The sequence below is a fragment of the Ruditapes philippinarum genome, unplaced genomic scaffold, assembly GCF_026571515.1.
Source record: "Ruditapes philippinarum isolate M1 unplaced genomic scaffold, ASM2657151v2 ctg207_1_1_1_1, whole genome shotgun sequence".
Lineage (NCBI taxonomy): Eukaryota > Metazoa > Mollusca > Bivalvia > Venerida > Veneridae > Ruditapes > Ruditapes philippinarum.
This window is the reverse complement of record NW_026859581.1, coordinates 40,805-50,156: the sequence shown is the minus strand read 5'-3', so window position 1 is coordinate 50,156 and position 9,352 is coordinate 40,805.

The window sequence follows — 9,352 nt, the reverse complement described above, 5'->3', positions numbered from 1 at the left end:
TGTGCGTGCGTGCACGCGCGTGCGTGCGTGCGTGCGTGCGTGTGTGCGTGTGTGTGTGTGTGTTGTTTTGTCACCGTAATACAACACATTTTGTTACGATACTGCAACACTTAACTGATAAATTTACGTCAGTTTAGAATTTTTAGCGTTTAATTGTTAGAAAAAAAGAGAGAAAATATTTTGTGTATAAACTGCTGGACAAAGCATAGTAAAAAAAAGTCCAAAGTTCACTTTTAACTTTTATTTGTTTATTTCATGTATTGCTTCGTTAAAAATTCTGAATTATGTCAAGATTATACATGTCATTTTAACATCGGATATGCTTTTAAAAGCATTATTTAAAATTTTATATTTTTATAGCAGTCGCAAGCATTTTATGTAAATCTTTGGTGTTGCGGAGAGTATAAACGTGATGACTGCATGCTAGAGTTTATGAGTATATTTCCTGAACAACGAATATAATATGCTGAGAGATTTGTATTATTTCATACATACGTTTCTCAAATAAAATATTCATCGGTTCCTATTAACCAATTCAAATAATCCGCAGATAGGAATTAACTAAATATAACATTGCTTTTTATAAACACATTCTATGTACATGTATTTGTTATATTTTGCCAAACATTTTAACTTAAATCGTATGCCTTGCTGTGCTGTGAAAAAAACTTGAAATTGTATCATTACAGGACTTTGAATGTACGATATATAGTATAATTGTGATACATTTGTACTATTTGATCAGGAGTTCAGTTTCTGCGATAAAAGTCACGTGGTCATTTGTCATTCACATTATTTCAATTCGCATCAGTACATGTATGGATGAAATACCACACAACTTTATAAAATATGCACCTGTAGAATTGATGCTGTCTTTGTTTTGTATAGTAATTGTATATTTATATGCACTTAGGTGTAAAGCAAACTCTCTCTTTAATTATAAAGACCTTAAATAAATCATTTCTCGTAGATTTATGAACATTTGGTCGTGTTTTGTAATACATGTAATAATAACAGGTGTGTTTTCTTTACTAAATCCCACGTGTGTTTTCTTAACTAAATCGTACTCTAACCTTTGAAATTATCAACGCTGGTTGGTAAAAATAATAGTCAGCCTTCTTTAGATGTAAGTTTAACGTTTTATTCAAATTCCACCAAACTTGTTTTGTACATTTGTATGATTGGTACATTATGTGTTATATGAACATGTACCAGAAGACACCATTACATTTTCCAGACCTCGTAACGCGCGAGTAACATCATTTTCGGTACTCATACTTAATCTTCATTCAAAGCCTTGCACTGCAAATTCAAAATTGTAATTTTCATGTTAAATGTGTAATACTGCTTAAGACCGTGTCGGTAACTTGCACTTTCAATTACCATCCATGAACAGGCTCAATAAAATCAAGCCTGTAAAATCTTTGTCGTTTTGTGCGTTTTTATGGATTCTTTCTTTCACTTTATTTCTTCTTATATACTTTGGCCTCATTATCACTTTTCATGGAATGAGTTTACAGTCAACTGATTCACTCTTGTAAATACGCCAAAGATTCTTCGAAATCAGTTATTAAATACCAGAGATGTAGCAGTGTCGTAAAGTTTGAAATAAAGCTAATGAATATTCCGCTCCATGATTCGAAACTTAAATAAAAGCTTTCGCTTATAAATTGTATTTATATACTTATATATTAAAAGTTAATAATTATTTTATTCAATAGAAATATGTTTCATCCTCATATCTTTGTCATTTAAGAAAAGATAATTAAAGACTTTTTCTGGAAAAACTCGATAATTTGCGATGTTTAAATGTTAATAAATAAATAAATTGATGATTAAACATTTTCATTGGCAAAACTTTATAATGCATTTATCAGAAAATTTCATGTTCATGAGAGATACTATAAAGGTGCAACATATCTGTCGCTCTCTAGCACCGGCTCAAGCGCTATGACATAGGATTTACGTTGAGTCTCCCTCTACATTCACAACAAGATGTTATGTTTCATTTCATGTTTTCAGCAACGGTTAATAGATACTTTTGTGCAAGACTGGAATAATAGTTGACTTACAATAGTGTTCTATTTATTTATCAGAGTGTTAAACAAGGTTTCGTGTATGAGTGTTAGATCAAAAAATGTAGACAAGGTTTAACAAAGTTTAGACTCTCTTCACAAAAACTTCGAAGTGAGTCCGGCAGATACGATGGAAAAGAATAGAGTTTGCGAAGTATGTGGATTAAATGACATTGAAGACGAATATCATTTTATTTTAACATGTGCAATGTATAAAAGTGAAAGGCAACCATATAGACAATTTTTATTAGGAACGTCCTAGTGTGTTTAAACTGACTCAGTTGTTTAAATCAAAGAATGTACAAAATTTGAAAAAGAATAATGTACTATAGTACATTGCTTTTGCCTCAATATCATATTGCTCTTAGTATCTCTTAATGATTACAAGTACATTTCTCTTGCTAGGATAACAATTGTTACAACCAACCTTTTGTTCGATATATGTAGAAAATAATGTATTGTAATCCGACTTTGTATAAATAGCCATTATGTCACTCTTATGATAAATAATTATGTACATATACTTATGTAAGAATGTTCATGTTTTGTAATGTTTATGTGATACCTTGATATACTGTATTTCTGTTAAGATGAGGAACGTATGCTTTAGGCTGAAAATAATAAAATAATAAATGATTTGATCTGTTCTGTTCTTTTATTGTATTATATAATAGCACTTTCTGATAGCTTGATGATCTTATTAATTTAAACGATTATTTTTTTCATCAAATGGTATTTTAAATCTATTCTTAAAAAGCTTTAACAGATTAAAACAAATTCCTGAAATTTACATCATTTTTGGATTTGCAGCCTTTTTTAAACAGGGCGACCTCTATCATAAAATACCGAAATATTTGTCTGAAATAATGCACAAAGGCGCACCTGAGGTCCTTGCCTTTAGTAAAACTAAAGTGTAGAATGCAAGTTTGAAATAAAACCACAAAACTATCAGTCATTACCTAGAACATGTGGACCTACAGTTTACCAAGAGCTTAGCTAGCAAAATTGAATTTTGTGACTAGAGTTCATAGACTTCTATTTTAATCCCAAAAAAATATAGCAATAACATTGAACATACAAGAAGATATAGGAAATTATTTCAGATATTATGATTAATGAACATGCTCATATTTATCTGATAAGTAGCTCACGCATTGTAAACTTTCAATTTAAGTGCTATATTGGAAATGAAACAACGTATTCTAAATATTTAAAAGCGACAGAACATTACCATAAACCATGAATGTTTTTTATCAAGCGCAAGTGATTATTCGGTAAAAATAGACTTATATTGGCAAATTTATCCCTGTTAAAAAGATTGCCAAAAAATACAACTACGTCGTATCATATTTTCCTTTAAACTACGTCGTATCATTTCGTAAAAATCTTTATCTTCTTTCAAAATAAACATCTCTTTTTTACAAAATTTAAGTACATGATGTAAATTTATATTTGGAAGTTTATGGTTAATTCTGAAACGACTATATAATTGATTTGAACGACAAAATATGGATAAAGCAATGTTAATTGCGTCGTATCAACATAACCACATATAAATTCTGGCCCGCTTCGAGTTGCAAGTACGCTATATCTTTTGTTTGACAAAATAGTTGTGCAAGCAACATAAACCGAAAGAAGCGGAAAATAGTGGAGCGTTTCTGGTTTTCGGTCATTTCCAACAAAAAGAGTAATAAACAAAAAAAAACCTTTTTCGTTCCGAGATGGCGGCGTTTGTTTACATTTTGTAGTTTTGATTCCCAGCCACGCCTGTACCAATGGCTTCATAATTAACAAAGATATATCCTTCCAACACGATACATTTACTTGGCATTAACTTTTGGTGAACATTTACTTTAAATATTGGCATAATTCACGATGTAGCCTGCCATCAATACCTCCACCTCCGCCTTTTCGTTTCTTCTTCTTTTAGACAGACGACTGTAAACATCCGGGAGTGCTATTCCACCTCCTATTGAAGAGTGACTTACGGTAATTTTCTTTGTCGTAAAATTACGCGTGAAACGCAACTAACGTAAAATTACATTTCGTGTACAATGCAGTAAGTCCGCCTGGGGAGCGTTTAACTAACATTCTGACGTTACTGTTACTCAAGTTTGAACGTAAGTTTTTGCGTAAGTTTTTGCGTTAGCAAAACTAACGTATTTATTTGCGGTTCAATAAACTTTCTTAACTACCCAGTTGAGTAAGTTTGAACGTTAAGTTACGCTCAGTTATTGCTGCCATAAATTCAACGCGCACTACGTAGATATGGTTGCCGTCTTATTGTTCACTTATTGGCAGTGAGAGACGCCGACCTCTGCCACGAATCTTTCGTAAGCGAATAGCCGTGCTAGACAATTTAAGGGACACAGAAGTCGTGGAACGTTATCTCCTCTCGCGGGAAGCATTTTTGATTAGCATAATCTAATAGAAGAAGACATAAGCCCATATTCAAATCGAAGTTTCCCTGTGCCGCCAAACAAAGATTCTGTATGGGAAACAACTAAAGGAAAACGCTGGAAAAATCAAGCTAGATTTGTCGCCCTATTGTATTTATTATGAATGAAATAGTTTGTTTACATTTTGTCAGATGACAACAACAACCCAAGTTCAAGGACGCTATAAATTCATTTAGATTTATTTACTAGCGGCTATTAAGCAAGCAAGACTTGAGGGATTATTAAGGAAAATTGATAAAATATGCTTTTATCGCCTATTTGATGATGATGCTGTCGGCGTTTATTCATTAATAATCCGGTAGAATTATCCGATCGAACTGAGTAACTAGTGACTGTATATCACTAAGTTCATTTCAAGCTGATTATAATTCCTTGTGATGTATGGGAAACTTTATTAGTCCCCTAACGGACTAACATTCCCCTCGAGTTTTCATTGTCGTCCGCTCCGGAATTGGTCTATTCAATAGATATTGTCTATTTTAAATCTTTTCCACTACCAGTGCTTATCTAATTTATATTTGAGCTCATTAACATTCTTTGGTAAAACTATTTCACCGGGAAGTAGGTTCCATTCGTTTACGACTCTATCAGTGAAGGAATTTTGTCTTATTGCCTTAAGTGGTCTTAACTTTTCTTATTTATAAATATGTCCTCGGATTTCATGATTTGTAACAGATAATTTGAATAACTTTTCATAGTCAAAATCGTCTATTTTGTGAATAAGTTTAAAAACTTGTATCATATCTCCACGTTGACGTCTGTGATCAAGAGTTGGTAAATTCAATGCCCTTAACCTTTGTTTATATGTGAGCCCTCTTAGTTCAGGGATGATTCTTGTGGCTCTTCTTTGGGTATTTCCCACTAATTGTTTATTTTTCTTTGTTACAGGGTAATAAATGATATTTCCATAATCGGTGATTGGTCATACAAGACCTTTATACAATAACAAAAACTGCTTCTTATCTATGTGCATAAAAATTCTTTTCAGCAATACTGTGCTTAATAAATTCTTACTCTACATTTCTGTCTAAACAAGTTATAACAAGTTGTCAATGGGGATGTAGTTTTCTTGCATATCAGACTGGCGTTTCCGTTACTTTAACCAATACCGGAATTTTCATCTGGCATGGGGGGTTCCAGATGAGTCGCGTGCTGTACAATGGCACGATAAAGATGACGTCATTTTACAGTTATGAATAATTTTGTAATTCATACGCTGCTGTAAGAAAGTAGTTACGGTTGTAATGATATAAATTTTCATTGAAAATAAAGATAAAGAATTTGAAATATAATGAAATATGGTTGAATATGCAAGAAAAAATATCTGACATATGTTTGCGGTTCGGATCGGAATATCCGTCCCTCGGTCACCCGCCCATGGGCGGGTCACCTTGGGACGGATATTCCGATCCGAACCGCAAAATATGACAGATATTATTATTCTCACTAACCAGATAGAATCAAAGCACTGAATGTACTGATGGAGAGGCTATGACATAATGTTTCAGACTTATAGTTTCTTTTCTTTTGCTTAAAATGTGCTGTTAAATAAGAAGATATGCACATTGCGCCATTTATCGTTCAGCCATTCATATAAATGGTTAATATGGTTGACTATTCATTTTGCTAATATTCCAGAACATTTCATTGAGGTCTACATTCGGATTGTTAATCATGCAAATTTTGAAAAACCTAAAAACCATTTATAAATGACATACCAGCAGGTATGACGACTGTTCATTATAAGATCATATCATACCATTTTACAACTGACAGTTCCTTATCAAAATATTCTAGGACTGTACATCATAAATACTTTATGTCATTTTAATATCATTGAATGATATATCTTTTTACTTCACAGGTTAGTGATACATTTTTGTTGTGCATTTCACTCTAGTAATAAGTATAAGTAATTTGTATTAAACTATGTTCTTAATAAGTATTTTAAAGCTCAACTTTGTAAAAGGAATCGTTCATGTTATCATTTCATATTTTGTATACATGTACTTTGTTATTATATTGATTCATTGCATTCACCATTAACAGTTTATTATATATAGACGTACATTGTAAACTTTTCAATAAATATTGTTATATATCTTTGATATATCTTTTTACTTCACAGTTTCCAACCCATTCCAAAGGACCCATGATTGTCCATCAAGTATTATAAATGTTGTTTTCGCGGACAGCTTATCAGCTGCGGCAGTAATATAAGCTCTACCGACTGAGTAACCCGTGACAATAACAACTGCAAGTTAAGCAACATTTTAATTGAACATAAAAATTATACATATTTACATGTACCATAATTGAGATCAATAAGACACTGTCTTGTGATGAGTATTAATATTCATGCTCTACGGACAGAAAGTTGTCTTCTCCCGAAGCAAATCTCGAATAAAATCACGTTTCAGAAAATTATTCCCATTTCATTACTCGTCGCTGACTTTGACGGCTTCGGATAATATTAAAGCTAAATATTTCTTGAAAAAATACATATCTGCAAAGCTTATTCAAAATTGAATCAACCTAAGTGAAAATTGATCAGGAAGTTATATCTTCTTTTTTTATCTTCTTTTTTTACCGCCAACACTCAACCAACTTATGGATTTGAAACCTCACTAGCTTGAAATATATACTGCGGAAAATCTGTTGTTAACAGAGTGTGCGGTTATTACGTTGGGTTTTCCTTGTCGACCATTTCCCGCAAATAGATGAGAACATCGAAGCGTCAGTGCTATGAATGGTGTTATAAATAGCGTGTTTTGGAGGTTTTTGTTGAAACTTCTCCAAATCCCTCCAGAGGTATGCACGTCGCGGAGAAGGCACACGGCAGGTCAAGGTCAAGTCATCTCAAGTACCAGAGGTGATTGGTTGACCTGTCGTAACTTACTCTGGAGGTTTGACGCTAATGAATGCCGTTTTTGTTGTCGTCAGTCAGGAAGTTGATGCCTTGACAGTACTGTCGTCTCCTTTACCACTAACGAACGAAGAATGGGCTACCAGGAAGATTCTGCTTGAAAAAGACGTCCCCGATGCTATAATCTCGGACATATGGTTATTCCGGTGCCGAGAATGAATGAACTTAAAACACACACTCTTGTTGAAAACAAAACAATAAAAACAACAACATATTTTCTGTAGTAATTTTTCAAGTGTTGTAAAATGAAAACGAAATTCGTCTTATGCCGCCTATTCCTTTTAGAACACAAACATATAAGTTCTTTTTATTTGATTTATTCAAATAAACATTAATCACTTCAGCGCGCGCAAATATCATTTTCAAATTAAAATTTCGTAAGGTATGTTGATCAATTTCCCATGCTCGACTGTAAGTCATTCGTATATATATGCGTTTTTATGTTTTGTTTTTTAAAGTTTCTTATTCTTTAATATGTATCTCATAATCTGTATTGAAAATTTTATCACACACGAACTATCAAATTATGATTCGTTGCCCTAGAATTGAATAAACTTTCTAATTACACAATACGGGGTCATTCATTTGATTGAAGACTGATCTTTGCGTCTTTCTCTGAAATAATTATTTCCTTGTTAAAACATATTTGACCACATGTTTCTGTCATTTAACTGTTCACTTTACTTCCGATTTTTGTTGTACCGAAACACATGTTTCTATTTGTGTTTTCTATTCGAATCTATAATCAGTTTAATGGGATCACCACCGGGTAAACGACTACTAGGTACTTTAGTAATGTTTTTACCCCAAATATTTGAATGTTTCTATTGGGATTAAAATGAGCGTAAATAACTAAACTGCTGGTTGTATAAATCCCTGACCTCTCTAATTCTAATTATGAGATTAGTGGATAACTACAAAAGAGCACATGTTTAAATTTATTCCTTTACAAATAAAAGGTCAGAGTAGGGATCTGTCAATTGCCAGACATATTTTTAAAAGATACTTTTATGTTAAAAGTTTGATTAATGAATTATGTAAGATGAAAATATAAGTATTGCTTTTTTTTTTTTTGCTAATATTAAATGTAATCTTGTGGTGAAATTTTGTCGGAGGGTCCTTACGGATTTTGTAGTTAAATAGTTTTTTTTTCGGCGATACATGGTTTAAGAATATAATGTTTTCAAACTATATGTTCATCACCATTAGTGAATTTTTAGTTAAATGTATGCAAAATATTTACTAACAGCTATATGATATAGCGGTTTATGAGCGTTTTCCGCGTACAGCCTCCTAAGGTGTACTAATAAGTTAGTTTTCCTTAGTTATCACGCAAGCATGATCCATGTCTCTGATGTAAGCGACAGTTTACCATTATTTGTCTTTTAAAAAATATTAAGGACTATTAATGGTTTATAACAACAAAAGAACATGCATGATATTGAGACTACGGTGTTGCAACGTTCTAGTTAATGACCCGTCATAAACAGTTGGTCGCTGCGTAGTAATTGGAAAATTGTTATCAAAAATAATAAAGAATGTTTGCCACCTAATTAAAGCATTTACCTATAAATTTTCATTTATGCTTTTTGTTTAAAAAATATTGATAAAGTTATTATATAGAAGGGTTTTCATACCAGAACTATTAATTACCAACGTACGTATGCCTAAACCTGATTACCGCGGCAGTATGACGTCACGGAGTAGTGATTTTGAAAAAATAACAAACAAAAATCAAGAATTTTTCAGAGAATTATTATCTTTACAAATTGCAGATATGAAATAAAAGAATGCAAATATTATCATATTGTAAATGTCTGTGATGAGTGATGAGTCAGCTTAGTACTATTTTTTGACCTGATTACCGCGGCAGTAAGATTTGACGGACGGTT